The 22,426-nt window shown below is 45.0% G+C and overlaps 1 protein-coding gene and 1 pseudogene across 1 annotated transcript in view; one reads left to right on the top strand and one right to left on the bottom strand.

Moving 5' to 3' along the window:
• The window catches only part of LOC126412554 (synaptic vesicle glycoprotein 2B), a 556,944-nt gene that overhangs the window by 11,151 nt on the left and 523,367 nt on the right, over positions 1–22,426 (top strand). The gene's annotated exons all lie outside the window — the stretch shown is intronic.
• On the bottom strand, positions 10,748–10,865 carry LOC126413398 (5S ribosomal RNA; annotated as a pseudogene).

Below are 22,426 nucleotides of genomic sequence, written 5' to 3'. Positions count from 1 at the left end.
TTCTGTTGAGCGGTCGCCATCTTAGCATCAACTGACGCTGACGCCTAGTCAACAGCGCCTCAAGCGAACAAATGTACAACTAAATGAAACTTTATAGCTCCCTTAATTCGCCGACAGATAGTGCTTAGCTCTGCCTTTTGTCGTTGCAGAGTTTTAAATTCCTAAAGTTGTGGTATTCTTTTTGAATCACCCTGTATATGTTTTGTACATCAAACTATTCTTTTAAATTTTTGACGTCCTACCCCTCCCCCCCCCCCTTAACTAAAAACAAATATTCATCGCAACAGCTTCCCTCGGCTCCATGATGCCATTCTTTAAATACGGTCGAGCTCCGCAGCACCACCTATAGAAATCATTTTGTATCTGGTAGCATTTACTTTCCAGCGTCCGCCTCCGGTAGCTGAGTGATCAGCGCGACAAAATGTCAATCCTATGGGCCCGGGTTCGATTCTCGGCTGGATCGGAGATTTTCTCCGCTCAGGGACTCTGTGTTGTGATGTCCTAATCAACATCAATTCATCCCCATCGACGATCAAGTCGCCGAAGTGGCGTCAAATCGAAAGACCTGCACCCCGCGAACGGTCTACCCGACGGGAGGCCTTAGCCACACGACTTTCCAGCATTGGCTGCTCAAGTCTGCTTTTTCCGGGTCGTTCTCGCGTGTCCTCTGGACTGTGTTTCTTCAGATGACAGTTTAGCCATTTTGTGGTGGCATCGAGCAAGGCTGCCTGCCGCTTGTGACGGTTTCGGTCGGGTCGATCGTACGCACAGGAGCTGCAGACGCTCCTCGAATGTTTACAACGCCTGAGATTGCCCCGTGTACGGACAGCTGTACGTAGGCAGAGTTGTCTACACAGCAGGAGCGTCGTCAGTTTGTTTCCAGTTTTCACTCTGCTGTCTGTCAGACATTGTTTGACTTGTTTCGTGTGCTGCTGGAAGGTAAACGTACCATCAAGGATAACCCGAAGGTGGGAGTCCCCTCAGATTGCCCAGATTCGTCGTGGACCTCTCGTGCAGACAACTGTATGAAACCTTACTAATTAAAAACAGTCTTGGTTGCAATTTTAGTTTTTTTATTTTTCAACGACGCGTTTCGCCTTATTTAGGCATCTTCAGGTTATCTTTTCTAGATGGACGCGAGAGGCACTAAGATCTGCATAACGCGTTCCCTGTGAACGGTTATCTCTGCATTTTTTTTTTTTTTTTTGCATTTTGTGTCTTTAGCCAAGCTGGAGGTATTTAATCATAAGAAAAATCATAAAAATGAAACGAATAAGTCGAAAATCGCAGTTCATTCCACATGGATTGCTGGACGCCGGATTTCATTTAGTGTGGCATAAGTTGTACTTTGCTCAAACGGACACGCACATACATAATAGTTGGATGCTGGGGGTTGTTTTCATTGACTCGGTCAGTGGAATACCATGCCTCCATTAAAAAAGAATGGAAGAGAAATTTTAGTTATTGTGCATATAAAACATACACTGGTGTCCAGAATTAAAGCAACAAACAACTGTCTCCCCGTCCTGTGTCTAATTCACGATATAATTACACAAAGTGTGAATCAGATGTTCGTACGGTCGTGTTCTGCACGGAAGAGGCCGGCCGCCGTGGTCTAGCGGTTCTAGGCGCGCAGTCCGGAACCGCGCGACTGCAACGGTCGCAGGTTCGAATCCTGCCTCGAGCATGGATGTGTGTGATGTCCTTAGGTTAGTTAGGTTTAAGTAATTCTAAGTTCTAGGGGAGTGATGACCACAGAAGTTAAGTCCCATAGTGCTCAGAGCCATTTGAACCATTTTTTTTGCACGGAAGACAGCATTCCGGTCAATGGACAACCATGTCAACGATGACGTCAGGGCACCTACGAAACGAGGTAGCGTTTACCCGGTAGCCCCACACCCACAATCGCTGTGTACACACTCATAGACGGTGCAGTATGGCACAGAGAAGATGCCTACCAGTCTCTCTGCTGTGGAGAGCCATAGAAAGAAAGGAAGCAGGACAGTTGCAAACTGATTTTGTCTCAGTGGCTTAATGTGAATAGTTCTGTTGTTTCTCGGATGTGACGACAGTTTATAGAGACCGAAACTGTTTCCCGAAGACCAGGTTAGGGCCGACCACGTGTGAGTTCAGACGAGAGGACCGTTATTTGACTGTAAGGACACGACGTTACCACTTTATTACTACACCTGGCATGTGTGCTCGCAGCATCCACTGAACGTGTTATATCGAGGCAAACGGTGTGCAGAAGGATTCGGCAGAGTGGCCCTTATTGTCAGAGACATGCTGTGTGTCTACCTCTGACGCGTGTCCACAAAAGGGAACGTCTAGAGACATCAACATGCCACCTGGACGGACGAACAGTGGGCCAATGTCGTTTTCACAAATAAGTCCCGATTTGGGAGAGTGATTCTCGAAGGATTCTAAACCGGAAGGACGTGGAACACGATTTCGTGACCCAAACATTATGGAAAGAGACCGAGATCGAGGTGGATCCCAAATGGTGCCGGCAAGGATTATGTTTACCACTGGAACCCCTTATAACACTACCGTCTGCTACTGCTATACTATAACCTAAAAGCTCGAGGCAGGTCGTGAAATAAAACTATATTGTCAAAGCAATTATGGTATAAAGCAACTGAGCAGTGTTACCCTCTGAGAGGAATTTTGTTATGTTGACCGTGTTGTACCTAACGGAGGTGGCTTATCGGAAGTGAAAGTCAGAATTGCGTAAATATTTAAACTGTAACAAACAATATTTTACGTATCTACACAGTTCAAAGAATAAAGAAAACGGTCGCCAGCCTAATTAGGCATCAGAATGATTGACATTCTTGTTCAAGAAAATAGGTATGAGTAACTTTACCGGACAAACACAACCTATACTTTGTCACACGCGAGTGCAATGAACTCTGGCACCTGCTTACAGTATGTTCACGTTAAGGTTGGAGCTAACAGATCAGAACAAACTATTTGCATAAATATAACAGATAACGAAACACACTATTACATTGAGGACTTAGTCAAACTGAATGGTCTGAATAATGTTACTATTAATATTCACTGCAGAATCGTAAATTGGACATAGGTTCCATATTACTTTTCAAACATATTCCTACCTGACATGAAATATGGATATGGTTCACAGCAAAATCAGTTATTGTGCATAGCTGAAGTCTTTCAATAGTAAACACCTTTCTACTTAGAATGAAAATTAAATGAAATTCACTAACAGATTACTTCCCACCGTCTTTTGAATAAAGAAATTATTGTTTTCATAGATAGTGGTCTCTCTATTAACCGTTATCTAGCATGAGCACAATAGACAAACTGTTGATCCTGTTACACCATTAACATGCACTCTTAATACACAAGAGGAACCCAATATTGTACAGAGTTTCACTTGAATAGCAAGAGTAATTGAAATTTTCTATGATTAAGTAACTTTGTGTATTTGAACTACTTTCAATGGAGGGGGCCCCTTAATCTTGACCACTGTAGCCGAGCAAATGAAACACACTTTCAATGCACTAGAGAAACAAACCCTTATCAAGCATGAACATGTAACTTTCAACAGTAATAGTTCTCAAATTTTACTGCAGTAGAACACAACTTGACGTAGTTATAAGACAATAGCTCACCTTTCGGTGATTTTCAACAGGCTGCACTGTGATAATTTAATTTGCAAAACTCTATAAGCCACAGTTTTGAGAACACTCACTTTGGAAGTTGGCAACAAAATATTAATCAACAGTTTTAATAGAAAGATTATTTTCAACAAGCATCATTTACTATATTACTCAGTTACGCTACATAAACTTTAACTTTGTTTTTACTATGTTCAAGTGGCATTAATTAGTAAAACACTGGGCTTTCCCATTTTCACAATATGGACACTCGGTAATCATTTTTGACATGAGAAGGATCCTAAGTGGTTGTGTGACTAGGGGTAAAAAATCAAGGTAAGTATAAGAGTTCGAGTATTAGTTACCTTATATTTGCGCACACTAAAACATCCAATGAGCTGATCCTTCACATTACATACTTACAATTCCTTGGTTCCTTTTTCAGTGATTTCGCAACGTGGTGGCGAGTGCATGTCGGTGGGTGGATTTGCAGGCGGAAATGCTGGACCCTGTCATTTCTTGGTGGCGATAATACACTCCTGGAAATTGAAATAAGAACACCGTGAATTCATTGTCCCAGGAAGGGGAAACTTTATTGACACATTCCTGGGGTCAGATACATCACATGATCACACTGACAGAACCACAGGCACATAGACACAGGCAACAGAGCATGCACAATGTCGGCACTAGTACAGTGTATATCCACCTTTCGCAGCAATGCAGGCTGCTATTCTCCCATGGAGACGATCGTAGAGATGCTGGATGTAGTCCTGTGGAACGGCTTGCCATGCCATTTCCACCTGGCGCCTCAGCTGGAGCACCGTTCGTGCTGGACGTGCAGACCGCGTGAGACGACGCTTCATCCAGTCCCAAACATGCTCAATGGGGGACAGATCCGGAGATCTTGCTGGCCAGGGTAGTTGACTTACACCTTCTAGAGCACGTTGGGTGGCACGGGATACATGCGGACGTGCATTGTCCTGTTGGAACAGTAAGTTCCCTTGCCGGTCTAGGAATGGTAGAACGATGGGTTCGATGACGGTTTGGATGTACCGTGCACTATTCAGTGTCCCCTCGACGATCACCAGTGGTGTACGGCCAGTGTAGGAGATCGCTCCCCACACCATGATGCCGGGTGTTGGCCCTGTGTGCCTCGGTCGTATGCAGTCCTGATTGTGGCGCTCACCTGCACGGCGCCAAACACGCATACGACCATCATTGGCACCAAGGCAGAAGCGACTCTCATCGCTGAAGACGACACGTCTCCATTCGTCCCTCCATTCACGCCTGTCGCGACACCACTGGAGGCGGGCTGCACGATGCTGGGGCGTGAGCGGAAGACGGCCTAACGGTGTGCGGGACCGTAGCCCAGCTTCATGGAGACGGTTGCGAATGGTCCTCGCCGATACCCCAGGAGCAACAGTGTCCCTAATTTGCTGGGAAGTGGCGGTGCGGTCCCCTACGGCACTGCGTAGGATCCTACGGTCTTGGCGTGCATCCGTGCGTCGCTGCGGTCCGGTCCCAGGTCGACGGGCACGTGCACCTTCCGCCGACCACTGGCGACAACATCGATGTACTGTGGAGACCTCACGCCCCACGTGTTGAGCAATTCGGCGGTACGTCCACCCGGCCTCCCGCATGCCCACTATACGCCCTCGCTCAAAGTCCGTCAACTGCACATACGGTTCACGTCCACGCTGTCGCGGCATGCTACCAGTGTTAAAGACTGCGATGGAGCTCCGTATGCCACGGCAAACTGGCTGACACTGACGGCGGCGGTGAACAAATGCTGCGCAGCTAGCGCCATTCGACGGCCAACACCGCGGTTCCTGGTGTGTCCGCTGTGCCGTGCGTGTGATCATTGCTTGTACAGCCCTCTCGCAGTGTCCGGAGCAAGTATGGTGGGTCTGACACACCGGTGTCAGTGTGTTCTTTTTTCCATTTCCAGGAGTGTAGATACCAATTCCAGAATAGTTCCAGCTCTTTATCCGTCCATCCGAGACATTGGAAAGTGGCACCAGCACAATACACAACTTTTACATGAGCAGTTGACAGTTTGGTAGCTCGTCCCCGACTGACTCTCAATTCCACCTCTTCTACATAGGCCACCCACAATTTGCGCGCGCTGCATGCTTCCGTTCCCGAGGGGGACCACAACCCCTTTTACATACAAAGTAAGTAAGAACCGTAAGTGAGGATCAGCAATGACATAACAACTGCCAAACATATTTATTAAAACAGAATATTTACACGTATTGGTATTTCTACAAAAAATTATTTACACAAAATTACAATTATAAACATTAAGTTTTGTTCCCTCTAAATGAGACAAGGAATTTAAATGATAAGTAGACTACATTGCATAGAATAAAACCATGACATCAAAGCTTTTTTATACAGAAAAGAATAACCACTCTCATGGTATCGATTCAATCCAACAACATTTACAGAAACTCAACGATGTAACATTAAATAAAACAAAAAGCCAAAATAAATCAGTAGAGTATTAGAGCTATGGTGTTACGTCCACTTCATGAAATTGTACGAGTGAATCGGCAAGGTTTAACTCTTGTCAAGTATCGTTACGAGGTCTTAGGATCTCATTTGCTGTTGTTGCGAGGTGCTGTGGGCCCAGACTTCGTGTTGCTGAACGATTATGCTCGACCTCATAGAGCACGAGTGGTTGATGTTTTCTTGTAAACGGAAGATATTGCATACATGGCGTGGCCTGCTCGCTCTCTCGATTTGAATCCCATAGAGCATGTCTGGGATGCACTAGGGAGACGGGCTGCATCACGTCTACTTCCACCAACCTCTCACTAAGGCTTGTGGGCAGCCCTGCAGGAAGAATGGGCGTTATTGCTTTAACAAGAGACTGACGACGTCATTCATAGCATGCCCCCTTGTTGTCAGGCCTGTATTGCTGGCAGAGATGGTCACATCCCATGCTGAGCACATTAACCAGTTGTTGAACGTTTTTACAAATCTGTTAAGTTGGAAAAAACGAAGAACACTTCTGTTGCAGTTCTTTACGGTCTGTATTCTTTACATTTTTTCTACTTTTTTAACGCCTGTTCATACTGTTTTGTGGCAAAATAAACGCAACCTTCCAAACTTTCCGTTTGTTGCTTTAATTTTGGATGCCAGTGTAGCAGGGAAAATGTGGAGGTGGTTGTGGAGTATACAGGGTGCGAGATTTAGCAGACTGAGCAGTCACATCTGGAAGCAACGAAGGCTCTAACCCGGCTGGGGATCGAGTTGAACTGAGCTCGGATGACAGATGCGGGTGCGTCAGAGCACGCTGTTTCGACGCTGTGGCAACTTTCGAGTAACGGTATGCCAGTCTGTCGGCAAACCGTGACCGGACGTCTTCAGTGAGTGAGAATCTGGAGCAAGTGCTGACCGAAGCAAGAGTCGAGTATCCTTTGTAGGACAGCACGGGGTCTTGCATTATCTTGCTGGAAGATAACGTCACAGAGGCCTCGAATACAGGGCACAGCTTCCTGCGTCAGCGCGTCAGAAATTTAACAGCTAATGTCCGAATTACTGGCTACGCGCACCTGTTGTCATTAAGTTGTATACCTCATAGCAGCCGATACCATTACGCCAAGAGTCCGGTGCATATGACGACGACGAATTTAATCTGTCGACGTTGGTCCGCCTTAGGGGCTCAACACATGCAAACATCTCTGGTGATGCTGAAAAGACGACGTGGTGCCTGTCTTGACAGTTATGTGTCCAGTGTCGTGTGTCTGTCCGCAGCACTTTCAACACCACATCAAGGGAAGCTGCAGCAGTAGTTGCACTGTCCGTGGTGCTCCACAAGTCGACGCTTTGTCTATGTGTGTACTCGTCCCGCTGCAAGCAAGCCCACGTGCTGACCCAAGGCACGTGATGTGGCTTTAAGATGCTGCACGGCCGAGCTAACGATGTGCGTGTCCTCTCGGGCGCTAATCGAGTGGAATCGTCGAGTTCCTAAATAGCGTTGTTCACGGCCCTCCTGAGCCCACCGCTTCCACACAGCTCGGGCAGTGAACTGTGGACCCCAGGGCGGGCCACGGTGCAGGTTCGCGTTGACAGGCGTCGCTCCTTCCCACGAGGTCTCTCGCAAACAGACAACACCAAGGGCTGACCAGACCGACGTTGAATAAAAAGCGAGTTAACCGAGGACTCCGTGATCGCAGTTATAGCTTAGTCGCAATTGTCGCTCCTCTGACCAACGTTAAATGCCAGTTAGCAAGATGCACTAGCTAACCGGGAATCTGACCGTGGTTTACTCGGTGTGTTACAAAGGAAAGCGCGCATTACAAAAGATAATGCACGAATCGCGTCGGTACTTAGGAGAGCTTTTCAGTTTGTTATTCTAACGTGGGTGTTGTTAATGCGCTACGGAGGGTGAGAAAAGGGCGCCGAATTGCTAAAAGTTTGAAATTGATATGCTTTAAGATACGGGGAGCGAAAGGCTATTTAAAATTTGTACAGAAACCAGATGGCAGTTGTAAGAGTCGAGGGACATGAAAGGGAAGCAGTGTTTGGGAAGGGAGTGAGACAGGGTTGTAGACTATCCCCGATGTTATTCAATCTGTATATTAACCAAGCAGTAAAGGAAACAAAAGAAAAATTCGGAGTAGGAATTAAAATCCATGGAGAAAAAATAAAAACTTTGAGGTTCACCGATGACATTGTAATTCTGTCAGAGACAGCAAAGGACCTGGAAGACCAGCTGAACGGAATGGACAGTGTCTTGAAAGGAGGATATAAGATGAACATCAACAAAAGCAAAACGAGCGTAATGGACTGCAGTCGAATTAAATCGGGTGATGCTGCGGGAACTAGATTAGGAAATGAGACGCTTAAATTAGTAAATGAGTTTTGTTATTTGGGGAGCAAAATAGCTGATGTTGGTCGAAGTAGAGAGGATATAAAATGTATACTGGCAATGGCAAGGAAAGCATTTCTGAAGAAGAGAAATTTATTAACATCGAGAATAGATTTAAGTGTCAGGAAGTCGTTTCTGAAAGTATTTGTATGGAGTGTAGCTATGTATGGAAGTGAAACAAGGACGATAAATAGTTTGGACAAGAAGAGAATAGAAGCTTTCGAAATGTGGTGCTACAGAAGAATGCTGAAGATTAGATGGGTAAATCATATAACTAATGAGGAGGTATTGAATAGAATTAGGGAGAAGAGGAGTTTGCGGCACAACTTGACCAGAAGAAGGGACCGGTTGGTAGGACATGTTCTGAGGCACCAAGGGATCACAAATTTAGCATTGGAGGGCAGCGTGGAGGGTAAAAATCGTAGAGGGAGACCAAGAGATGAATACACCAAGCAGATTCAGAAGGATGTAGGTTGCAGTAGGTACTGGGAGATGAAGAAGCTTGCACAGGATAGAGTAGCATGGAGAGCTGCATTAAACCAGTCTCAGGACTGAAGACCACAACAACAACATGATTTTAGAGCTGGTCGACTGTAATGCGAAATTTTTAAAATGCAAAGGGAGAAACTGGAAGCATGGTAGCAACACAGTTTAATTCCACTCAGGCCAAAAACAGCAAAATCCCATATTATTACATTGTAGTCGCTCATGGTTTGGCAGTTAAACGAAAAGTTTAATTTAATCATGGGGAGAAGTTACCCACTGCATCCGCAAGGAGAGTGAATCTTTTGTGAGTACAATCCATTGTACCGATAACGCCAAGGAATCCATCCATAACGCTGGTACCACCCATCATTGAATGTAATTCTGCTCAAGAAGGAACTTCATTTGAATGCATTGTGGAGACAGTGTTGCTACGATACCCGATACATCACAAATAATTCCTTGCGTTATTGTATGAGTACTATGTACATTACCACTGTCAGCAATAACTATATTAAATGCACTAGTTGCATATGGCCTCAATGTCATTAGAAGTCTAATCTTGGGCGAGACAGGGCTATTCCGATAAGTAGGAAATTCCCGCTCATTGATTTGACATAATAACCACCACACTATCTTTTGACAGACGAAATCTCTCTTCAAATTTCCAGTTTCTACAAAGTTCGGAAGGATTTCCCCTTTCCGCAAGTACACCAGTACTGCTATGGCGACAATTTACGTGGTCAAGATATGACACTTTTTCATTTTCTATGCCCTCTAAAACATCAAAATGCTCCGCCGTCTTAACACGGTACGTGTTTACCTCATTTTAACTGCGGACAATCCAAGATAACAGAGCCTCAGACCTCGGTCCGATTAGTTCCCTCGTTTAACTTTAACCGAGGCTGCTGCAATCAAATTTTGTGTTGACCAGGGTTAAACGTCGACTTAACTGTGGTTAATCGACGTCTGTGTAGTCGTTCCCCATATGCGATTTCTGAATGAGAAAACGGCTGCGTAACCTTTCATTACTTGCGGAATGTAGATTGGATTACTGTTACCTATTCTGTGGGGTTCGCATATCTGAGCCTGTTACACAGCCATGCCAGTCTGAGGTTTTGTGCCTGTCACGTTCAAGCTGTTGCAGTTTTAATGGGCAGCTGCGTATATTTTACAGTCAGTCGTGCACTCGGTGTGTCTCTCTGTAGTAGCTCCCGACGTTCACGAGGCAGGCACCGTTTTGCATGTAACTGCTTTCCTATCCCCGTTGCTAGTCTGCTACAGATTTCCCCTCTCACAGTATTTTTTTTCTTATTACTGTAGTGGTCCTCACTCTGACGACTGGCGTGACACTCCCTCCCTGCCGAGCCAGTACTGTGGGCGCCTCCTCATCTCTGCATACAGTAACTACTGCTGTCTGCGCCCCTCTGCAGCCGCCCAGTGAAGTAAATCCGTGGCCCATCTCCGACTGTAGCCACTATACAGTTCTACAGAACGTATCGTAATTAATGGCGTAAACGCATACAGCTGAAACTACACGAAACGAAACTCCTTCCGAACAGGACATGAAGGCCCAACGGTACCCACCGGCCGCCGTGTCATCCTCAGCCCATAGGCGTCACTGGATGCTGGTATGGAGGGGCACGTGGTCAGCACACCGCTTTCCCGGCCGTATGTCAGTCTATGAGACCGGAGGCGCTACTTCTCGAACAAGTAGCTCCTCAGTTTGCCTCACAAGGGCTGAGTGCACCCCGCTTGCCAACAGCGCTCGGCAGACCGGATGGTCACCCATCCAAGTGCTAGCCCAGCCCGACAGCGCTTAACTTCGGTGATCTGACGGGAACCGGTGTTACCACTGCGGCAAGGCTGTTGGCGAAAGTACACGATACTTTTTTTTTTTTTTTTTGGTCATCAGTCTACTGACTGGTTTGATGCGGCTCGCCACGAATTCCTTTCCTGTGCTAACCTCTTCATCTCAGAGTAGCACTTGCAACCTACGTCCTCAATTATTTGCTTGACATATTCCAATCTCTGTCTTCCTCTACAGTTTTTGCCCTCTACAGCTTCCTCTAGTACCATGGAAGTCATTCCCTCATGTGTTAGCAGATGTCCTATCATCCTGTCCCTTCTCCTTATCAGTGTTTTCCACATATTCCTTTCCTCTCCGATTCTGCGTAGAACCTCCTCATTCCTTACCTTATCAGTCCACCTAATTTTCAACATTCGTCTGCAGCACCACATCTCAAATGCTTCGATTCTCTTCTGTTCCGGTTTTCCCACAGTCCATGTTTCACTACCATACAATGCTGTACTCCAGACGTACATCCTCAAAAATTTCTTCCTCAAATTAAGGCCGGTATTTGATATTAGTAGACTTATCTTGGCCAGAAATGCCTTTTTTGCCATAGCGAGTCTGCTTTTGATGTCCTCCTTGCTCCGTCCGTCATTGGTTATTTTACTGCCTAGGTAGCAGAATTCCTTAACTTCATTGACTTCGTGACCATCAATCCTGATGTTAAGTTTCTCGCTGTTCTCGCTATACTAGAAGTAAAAAAGTCTCAGTAAACATGGGCTCTAAAACGCTTACCTTAAGAGCTGTGAGCACTTCGATACCGTGAAACATTTCTTCTACTGCAGCTCTCTGCCTTCCTTATCTTGAGCAGCCGCAATATGGATCAAAAAAAGAAAAAAATGAGTACATCTATATACATACCCTGCAAGTCACCGTACGGTGCGTGGCCGTGGGTACCCTGCACCACTACTTGTCATTTCCTTTCCTGTTCCACTCGCAAACAGAGCGAGCGAAAAACGAGTGTCTTTATGCCTCCATATAAGCCCTAATTTCTCGTATCTTATCTCCGTGGTCCTTACGCGCATTGTATGTTGACAACAGTAGAATCGTTCTTCAGTCAGCTTCAAATTCCACTTCTCTAAAGTTTCTCAGTGGTGTTACTCGAAAAGAAGATCGCCTTATCTCCAGGTATTCTCATTCCTGAAGCATCTCTGTAACACTTACGTGTTGTTAGAACCTGCTGGTAACAAATCTAGCAGCCCGCCTCGGAATAGGTTCAAATGGCTCTGAGCACTACGGGACTTAACTTCTGAGGTCATCAGTCCCTAAGAACTCATAACTACTTAAACCTAACTAACCTAAGGACAACACACACATCCATGCCCGAGGCAGAATTCGAACCTGCGACCGTAGCGGTTGCGCGGTTCCAGACTATAGCGCCTAGAACCACTTGGCTATTCCGGTCGGCCGCCTCGGAATTGTTTCAGTGTTTTCCTTTAATCCGACTTGGTGCGGATCCAAAACTCTCAAGCAGCACTCAAAAATAGGTCGCACTAGACTCCTACATGCGGTCTCCTTTGCGGATGAAGGACACTTTCTCATAGTTCTCCCAATAAACCGAAGCCGACCACTCGTCTCACCTACCACAGTCTTCACATGCTCGTTCCATTTCATACCGCTTTGCAACGTTACGCCCAGATATTTAAACGACGGGGCAGCGCGGAGTGGCCGCTCGGTTTGAGGCGCCATGTCACGGATTGCGCTGCCCCTCACGCCGGAGGTTCGAGTCCTCCCTTGGGCATAGGTGTGTGTGTTGTTCTTAGCATAAGTTAGTTTAAGTAGTGTGTAAGTCTAGGGACCGATGACCTCAGCAGTTTGGTTCCTTAGGAATTCACACACATCTGAACATTTAAACGACGGGACTCTGTCAAGCAGCACACTAGTAATGCTGTATCCTAATATTAAGCGTTTTTTCCTCTATTCATCAACATTAACTTACATTATCGAGTAAACATGAGCTCCAAAAACCGTACCTTAAACGTATGGGCACTTGTTCATCTTCTCCACCGAGAAACGGATCTCCTCTGTTAAACAAGTGCTCATACCTCTTAAGGTATGCATTTTAGAACCCGTGTTTACTAGCCTATTTTTCTTGTTTTTGTCCATACTTCCACCCCTGAAAGTTGTATATCCAAAATTCTTATCAACAGTAGTACCGGTACATGTATTGCACGGTCAGGGGAATCATAATGATGTTTTTTTTCTTTATTTTCCAATGTCAATAAAGTTCACCAACAGCCGTGTACTTTAAGATGATGATGATGATGATGAAGTGCCATACTCTTTGACAGAGTGTAGGGGACGATGCGGGAGACCCGTGCCGCTGTACTAGGCAAGGCCCTAGCGGTGGTGGTTTGCCATTGCCTTCCTCCAACCGTAACGGGGATGAATGATGATGAAGACGAAACAACAACACCCAGTCATCTCGAGGCATGTGAAAATCCCTGACCTCGCCGGGTATCGAACCTGGGACTCCGTGCTCGGGAAGCGAGAACGCTACCGCGAGACAACGAGCTGCTTTTATTCTGACAGCAACCAGTTTCGGCATTTCACTTTACCATATTCAGGCCCCATACGCTTCGATCCAAATAAACGAACTTATCGTATAGCGCTATAAATTACTGGATATCGTGAATTCCAGTCGTTATACAAGTGCTGCATACGAAGACGTGACAGCAACTGCGTATGGGGCCTGAAGGTGACAAAATGAAATGCCGAAACTTGTTGCTTTCAGAATAAAATAAAATATCTTAAAGTATACGGCTGTTGGTGAACTTTATCGACATTGAAAATTACTTACCACCCGATGTCGCCTGGCCATGATGGACCAACAGAGATCAGAATGATGTTTCCAAACCAGGGACCCTTACCTCAAATTTTTACATTTATCCGTCTCTATCACCCTTGAAAGTCTGTGACGTCATCACGGAATCACCTTGTATATGTATACTTTTACAGGTACCAATGCCTAAAACTTTGTCACTCAGTAGCGTCGTTGGATGACGTTTCCGGACATGGGTTCCTACGTAAAACTTGATCTAGTAATGCCTCTGTACAACCGCTAGAAGTGTTAAACACGAATTGTGAAACACCTTGTCTGTCACTCATAGATGACGACGTTCTAAGGAGTACTGCGGTTTCCCGATTCAGATGAGGGACTGACGAGCGCGGTTATCCTTGCGTCGTCACCTGCTGCGCAACCGCTCGCCGTCGCCACGCCGCCGCCATTGATATACGGGGGAGGGGCGACGGCGGCGAACCCTGACCCGGCGCCGGTCACAGCGCTTTAACTCACGCGGCGCGCAAACACCGCTCTAAATCTGCTGCGCCGCCCCCGCCATTACCTGTCACGCCGACAAACAGATCCAGTCTGACCGCGTGCGTCGCGAAATTTACCCGAGAAAATCCGGCTGGAGGCCACAAAACAGGGATTGCGAGTCACAGCGCTTATCTCGAAGTAGCCGATTTGTTTTACTGTAGGGTCAAAAAGTTAGGAAACGGGGATAAGTAGAAATTTATGTTTCGTTGACAATACGGTTGTAATATACTATTGGCCATTAAAATTGCTACACCACGAAGATGACGTGCTACAGACGCGAAATTTAACCGACAGGAAGAAGATGCTGTGAAATGCAAATGATTAGCTTTTCAGAGCATTCACACAAGGTTGGCGTCGGTGGCGACACCTACAACGTGCTGACATGACGAAAGGTTCCAACTGATTTCTCATACACAAACAGCAGTTGAGCGGCGTTGCCTGGTGAAACGTGGTTGTGATGCCTCGTGTAAGGAGGAGAAATGCGTACCATCACGCTTCCGACTTTGATAAATGTCGGATTCTAGCCTATCGCTATTGCTGCTTATCGTATCAGGACAGTGCTGCTCGCGTTGGTCGAGATCCAATGACTGTTAGCAGAATATGGAATCGGTGAGATCAGGAGGGTAATACGAAACGCCGTGCTGGATCCCAACGGCCTCGTATCACTAATAGTCGAGATGACAGGAATCTTATCCGCATGGCCGTAACGAATTGTGCAGCCACGTCTGGATCCCTGAGTCAACAGATGGGGACGTTTACAAGACAACCATCTGCACCAACAGTTCGACGACGTTTGCAGCAGCATGGACTATCAGCTCGGAGACCATGGCTGCGGTTACCCTTGACGCTGCATCACAGACAGGAGCGCCTGCGATGGTGTACTCAACGACGAACCTGCATGCACGATTGGCAAAACGTCATTTTTTCGGATGAATCCAGGTTCTGTTTACAGCATGATGATGGTCGCATCCGTGTTTGGCAACATCGCGGTGAATGCACATCGGAAGCGTGTATTCATATGGCGTATCACCCGGCGTGATGGTATCCGGTGCCATCGGTTACACGTCTCGGTCACCTCTTGTTCGCATTGACGGCACTTTGAACAGTGGACGTTACATTTGAGATGTGTTACGACCCATGGCTCTACCCTTCATTCGATCCCTGCGAAACTCTACATTTCAGCAGGATAATGCACGACCGCATGTTGCAGGTCCTGTACGGGCCTTTCTGGATAATGTTCGACTGCTGCCCTGGCCAGTACATTCTCGAGATCTCTCACCAACTGAAAAGTCTGGTCAATGGTGGCCGAGCAACTGGCTTGTCACAATACGCCAGTCACTACTCTTGATGAACTGTGGTATCGTGTTGAATCTGCATGGGCAGCTGTACCTGTACACGTCATCCAAGCTCTGTTTGATTCAATGCCCAGGCGTATCAAGGCCGTTATTACGGACAGAGGTGGTTGTCCTGGGTACTGATTTCTCAGGATCTATGCACCCAAAATGCGTGAAAATGTAATCACATGTCAGTTCTAGTATAATATATTTGTCCAGTGAATACCCGTTTATCATCTGTATTTCTTCTTGGTGTAGCAATTTTAATGGCTAGTGGTGTAAAATGTCAACAGAGGTCCGGACGATCGTGTTCTGCACGGAAGACAGCATTCCGGTCAATGGAAAACCACGGCAACGATGACGTCACGGTACCTGTGAAACGGGCTCTGGGCACTATGGGACTTAACATCTGAGGTCATCAGTCCCCTAGAACTACTTAAACATAACTAACCTAGTTACAACACACACATCCATGCCCGAGGCAGGATTTGAACCTGCGACCGTAGCAGTCGCGCGGTTCCGGGCTGAAGCGCCTAGTACCGCTTGGCTACCGCGGCCGGCTGTGAAACGGGGTAGTGTTTTCCAGTGTCCCTGTGTACAGCGGCACAGACGGTACAGCACGGCACACAGAAAACGCCTACCAGATTCTCTGCTGTGGGGGACCGTAGAAAGAAAGGAAGCAGGAGAGCCACAAACTGATTTCGCCCTGCGGCTTGGTGTGAAACGTGTTGTGTCTCGGTTATGGCGCCAATTTATAGAGACCGAACCTGTATGTCGAAGACTAGGGTAGGGCCGACCACGTGTGTCATCACAAAGAGAGGACTGTTATTTGGCTGTAAGGGCGTCGCGGTACAGCCTTAGTACTGCACTGGAGCTGGCATCTGACCTAGCAGCTTGCCCTGGATATATTGTGTCTAGGTATGCAGTGTACAGAAGGATTCGGCAGAGTGGCTTTTACTGTCGGAGACCTATTGTATGTGTACCTCTGATGTGTTTTCACAGAACGGAACGTATACGGTGGAGTCGTCAACATGCCACCTGGACGGTCGAACAGTGGGCCAATGTTCTTTTCACAAATGAGTCCAGATTTCGGACAGAGAGTGATTATCAACGGATTCGCATCTACATGGAACTTGGAACACGAGTTGGGGACCTAAAGATTGTGGAGAGAAACTGATATCGAGGATGATCTCTAATGGCGTGGGCAGGTATTATGTTTACTACTTGAACACCTCTTCATGAAACTGAACAGCTGAATCGGCAAGGTTTAACTGCCTTCAGGTATCGTGACGAGATCTTAGGACCTCATGTGCGGCTTTTGGGAAGTGCTGTGGGCGCAGACTACATGATGACGAACGATAATGCTCGACCTCATGGAGTACAGTTGGTTTATGTTTTTTTTTGTAAACGGAAGATACTGCACTCATGCCGTGGCCTGCTCGCTCTTCCGATTTGAGTCCCATAGAGCAAGTCTGGGATGCAGTAGGGAGACACGTTAATTTCCACCAACCACTCTCCAATACTTGTGAGCAGCTCTGCAGGAAGAATGGGCGTTATTGTCTCAACTTGAGTTTGATGACATTATTCACAGCATGCCCCGACGTTTTCAGGCCTATATTGCTGCCGGAGGTGATCACACCCTATACTAAGCACATTAACCAGTCACTGGAATGTGTAGGGAAATCTGTTAAGTTGGAAAAAACGAAGAACATTTTTGTCTGTCGTTAGGCATATTGTAGTTCCTTAAGTTCTGTATTCTTTAAATTGTTTGCTGTTTACTGTCGCCTGTTTGTTCGGATTTGTGGGAAAAGAAAAGCAACCTTGCAACGTTTCCGTTTGTTGCTTTAATTTTGGACACCAGTGTATTTGGGTACTGTAATTTAAAAAAAATGACAAATATAGAAAGATAAAATTTAACTTTGGTCGGACAATACGTATTGAGGATACATTCGTAAATGCATCTTCAGAGTCTAATTGTGACACATCTTCAATTACCTTACTACATATAACTGAAAGCAAACCACTTGTTTGTATGAAAACAGGTTATTCGGTTCTTTAAGTAAGATCGGTGGCCATTATTCCTGCTAGATTTTTATATCTTCTTCAGGTATAAACTTGTCTCTGGCATCATATGTACTTCCGGTTACATGTCAAAGGACTGGGATAGTACACAATGGTTGGATATAAAAACGACGCATCAAATGAAAGGCAGAGACTACTGAGGGCCTCACGCACGAGCTACAAATCGCTGGCAGTATCGCCTGCAGTTGACCGTTCGGTTGACTCCGCCACATACGAGCGGTTTAACCAGCGGTTGTCAACCAGTATTTCGAAGGCCACTGTGTCGACATCCGCTACGGAAAACAAACTGCAGTGGTGGCAGTTCAACTCCGTTTGTCCACTAATACCTGGAAAAACAATAAATTAAAAATGAAATTTGCAAATTATTAATATTGATTTGCAGCGCTTTTCCTTCAGAACTGTAGATTATGCTATTTTGGCTGACGTCAAGTATCTGGTCTACGTCTCTACTGCCCGTACATTGCAAATGTTTTTGAGCTCTTCAGTTTCTTTTTCAATTACCAGTGCTTTAGTTTACCTGCAAGTAGTTCTGAAATGTCGATTTTTTCTGCCGAAATGTTTTAAAACGCAGCACTGCTGATTTCAACAACTCTTGTTGCACATTGTATGAGAGAGAATTATAATATAAGAAATAACAAGGGAATTAAGTACACCTAGGGGTTAGGAGTGTCCTAAACATTTAAATTAAAATGTTCGCTTAAAATTACCTCATTCCGTTTCTTCGTAGAAAATGTTTATAATCTGGTTTCATAAATAACCTAAAATCGCCAGACGGGACGCGTTGTGCCTTAACTTTTGCTGTGAAGCTCCCACGAATTCCTGTTTCTACAGCACAAGCTTCAAGATGCTATCCACTGCAAAATCTAAGGATATAAATGTTTCTATATTTTCATTCCTTTGTAATTTAAGGCATAAGTTCAACTTCACATTTCACAGAGGTTTGTGAACCCTCCCTAAAAAAAAAATGGTTCAAGTGGCTCTGAGCACTATGGGACTTAACATCTGAGGTCATCAGTCCCCTAGAACTTAGAACGACTTAAACCTAACTAACCTAAGGACATCACACACATCCATGCCCGAGGCAGGATTCGAACCTGCGACCGTAGCGGTCGTGCGGTTCCAGACTGTAGCGCCTTTAACCGCTCGACCACTCCGGCGGGCAAACCCTCCCTAAATAACGATAAAATCTAACATCAAGTTCTTGCTCAACGTGGACATAGCGAAATGAAACACATGCACACAACCGCGCTCAGTAAGCAGAAAACGATTCGCAGTTCGGCAGCCGCACTGTCACATTTTGAATGCGATTAATGAGACAGCATGGGAGTTAAAAAGAGCCACCAGCAGCCGACCGCTGCGATCTGCGATTTGCCGACACACTTACGTTCTACTGCCAACTGGCGACGGGTTGCTCGTGTGTCGGGTGGAGACTCTTAATATTTTAACTGACTGTACTCGCTGGTAAAAGCAATTGCAAGATGTTAAATAATTCGTGCAGAAATCAATAGTTAAGAGCTGACATTTTGATATTCGTCTTCTTTTGAGATCCATATTAGAGTAAGCTGGTAAATGGCTAGGGTATGATTTGCATTTTCCTTAACGCTTATCTATGAACTGAAATTGTCAACTTTTTTACTTTTGTGTTAGAGATTGATACGTACTACATGAAAAATATATGAAGCAGATATAGGTAAAGTTGAATACTGTGTGAATTTTTTCATTAGTGAACTCTAAGCTCAGGACATCTGAATGTTGAAGGAAGGAAGATTAACGCCGCGTCGACGACGAGATAACTGGAGACGGAGCGAAAGCTCGAGTTAAGACATGATGGTGCATGAAATCGGCAGCGCTCTTTTCAAAGAAACCGTCTGTGGCTCCTCCTCCTTTTTGCAGTCTTTAGTGGGTGCTAATTTTCAGTTTATTAAGTTAGCGGGTGACGATGTCTTCCAATTCCAGGATCGGAGGACGGGCCATAAACTTCATTAAAATTTATAGAAACAGTAATAGCGAACATAACGGCGCTTGACATTGTCGTAAGTTGTTTATTCAAAAGTCATGTTACTAAGCTAGTTTGGTCTATTTCGATGAACAAACACTATTTGTTTTCAATTAGATTTAATTTCTTGGCCGGCCTCGGTGGCCGTGCGGTTCTGGCGCTGCAGTCCGGAACTGCGGGACTGCTACGGTCGCAGGTTCGAATCCTGCCTCGGGCATGGGTGTGTGTGATGTCCTTAGGTTAGTTAGGTTTAAGTAGTTCTAAGTTCTAGGGGACTTATGACCTAAGATGTTGAGTCCCATAGTGCTCAGAGCCATTTGAACCATTTAATTTCAAACACTCAGAATTGAAAATAAATGTCTTGACACCTTATATTTGCCGTAATTAAGTTTTCACGTCCGATTATATGCTGAAAGTCAGAGAGGTTACTGCAGTGTAGTCGGTGAAATTCTTCAAATAAATGACAGCCGATCGCTCTGTGCTGCGATCGGAAATTAACTTTTTAATGAAAATTCTTTAACTACTGTCGAATTGAGACTGATTTCAGAATTATACTAAGTTCAGTCTGGTATTTTTAAACTAATCAGCCTCAGATGTAAAATCGTTACACTTCAATAATTGCACGTATTAAAATCCATAGGCCGGCCGGGGTGGCCGAGCGGTTCTAGGCGCTTCAGTCTGGAACCGCGCGACCGCTACGGTCGCAGGTTCGTATCTTGCCTCGGGCATGGATGTGTGTGACGTCCTTAGGTTAGTTAGGTTTAATTAGTTCTGAGTTCTAGGGGACTGATGACCTCAGATGTTAAGTCCCATAGTGCTCAGAGCCATTAGAACCATTTTAAAATCCATAAATAACGAAGCTGAACCAGAGATTACTTATGATTCTGTTTTATTCGTAATTCGTACGGAACGAAACTTTCACAAATAACACTTTTCAACAACAAACGTAAATGTAACCGAGGTTATAACTGAGAGAGAGCTAACAGAACAGAAGATGTCGCTACGGTCTAAAACATATACTACAAAACATTGAACTATGCAATACCTACTTGTTATTCTGAAGCCTTTAGCATCCTTGACAAATCTAAATTATTTTATTATATTAATAAACTTAGAAATTTCAAACAAAAATTGACATAATAACTCATTTAAATAACTCAGATTAAATAAAAATAAAAATTTCAATCACTATACTACAAAAAAGTGGCTTCACGTCCTGGCAGTTGCCTTATGCGATTCAGGTAAATGACGGAAAACCTAAATCTGGGCGGCCGGACGGGGATTTTAACCATCGTCCACCCGAATGTTGACCACTGCGCCATCTCGCTAGGCCTCAGTAGTAAATTTTGAACTTAGTTGGTTACTTTAGGGACATATTTCTTGCTTGAAATAACGGATGTGTTTTTCATTACTTCTTAATTGTCATGTTTACTTATTTAAATTTATTTCTTCCTTTTTAAATCAAACATCATATTTTCAGTTTTACACTCATCAAGACAAATTACTATTTGTTTACAAAAAGATGTGGTAACAGATATTTTTGCATATTTGTTCGCTATACTACGAAAAGTGCTAGCTGTTAGATTAATAGCATCTTTTTCGTTTTTCATGAAAGAAAATTCGTTATAGAAAATTTATATTTCATTATAAAAAGTCGAAATATTCTTTCAGTGTTTGCTCTCAGCTATATCGGACACAAAACTATTATCAGTTGTTCGCCTTTTAGCCTTCGATACAGTCAGACCAAAAATTCATTGAAATCACCGATAACACAAAACGACGCAATTACCGATAACTAATATTTTAATATCTACTGAGAGACGCAAACTATTTTGACGACATACTCAGTAGGTGACAGAGGCTAGATAAATTACAGCGGTGATTGCAGACAGCATTACAACCGGTTCTACGATATTTTTTGTTAAACATAATTTCTTATTTTCACTAGATATGCCATATGCAGAGAACTGCTGCACACGAGACGAAGACATATGGGGAGACAGTGACTTTTTTCTATCCTTATTTAGCAATCTATATGAACCATGGACCTTGCCGCTGGTGGGGAGGCTTGCGTGCCTCAGCGATATCGTAGGTGCAACCACAACGGAGGGGTATCTGTTGAGAGGCCAGACAAACGTGTGGTTCCTGAAGAGGGGCAGCAGCCTTTTCAGTAGTTGTAGGGGCAACAGTCTGGATGATTGACTGATCTGGCCTTGTAACGCTAACCAAACGGCCTTGCTGTGCTGGTACTGCGAACGGCTGAAAGCAAGGGAAAACTACAGCCGTAATTTTACCCGAGGGCATGAGGTTAAATGATGATGGCGTCCTCTTGGGTAAAATATTCCGGAGGTAAAATAGTCCCCCATTCGGATCTCCGGGCGGGGACTACTCAGGAGGACGCCGTTATCAGCAGAAAGAAAACCGGCGTTCTACGGATCGGAGCGTGGAATGTCAGATCCCTTAATCGGGCAGGTAGGTTAGAAAATTTAAAAAGGGAAATGGATAGGTTAAAGTTAGATATAGTGGGAATTAGTGAAGTTCGGTGGCAGGAGGAACAAGACTTTTGGTCAGGTGAATACAGGGTTATAAATACAAAATCAAATAGGGGTAATGCAGGAGTAGGTTTAATAATGAATAAAAAAATAGGAGTGCGGGTAAGCTACGACAAACAGAATCGTAAACGCATTATTGTGGCCAAGATAGACACGAAGCCCACGCCTACTACAGTAGTACAAGTTCATATGCCAACTAGCTCTGCAGATGACGAAGAAATTGATGAGATGTATGATGAGACAAAAGAGATTATTGAGATAGTGGAGGGACACGAAAATTTAATAGTCATGGGTGACTGG

The sequence above is a fragment of the Schistocerca serialis genome, chromosome 7 (genome assembly GCF_023864345.2).
Source record: "Schistocerca serialis cubense isolate TAMUIC-IGC-003099 chromosome 7, iqSchSeri2.2, whole genome shotgun sequence".
Classification (NCBI taxonomy): Eukaryota; Metazoa; Arthropoda; class Insecta; order Orthoptera; family Acrididae; genus Schistocerca; species Schistocerca serialis.
The sequence above is the reverse complement of the archived record's forward strand: the minus strand, read 5'-3'. Positions and strand labels throughout refer to the sequence as shown.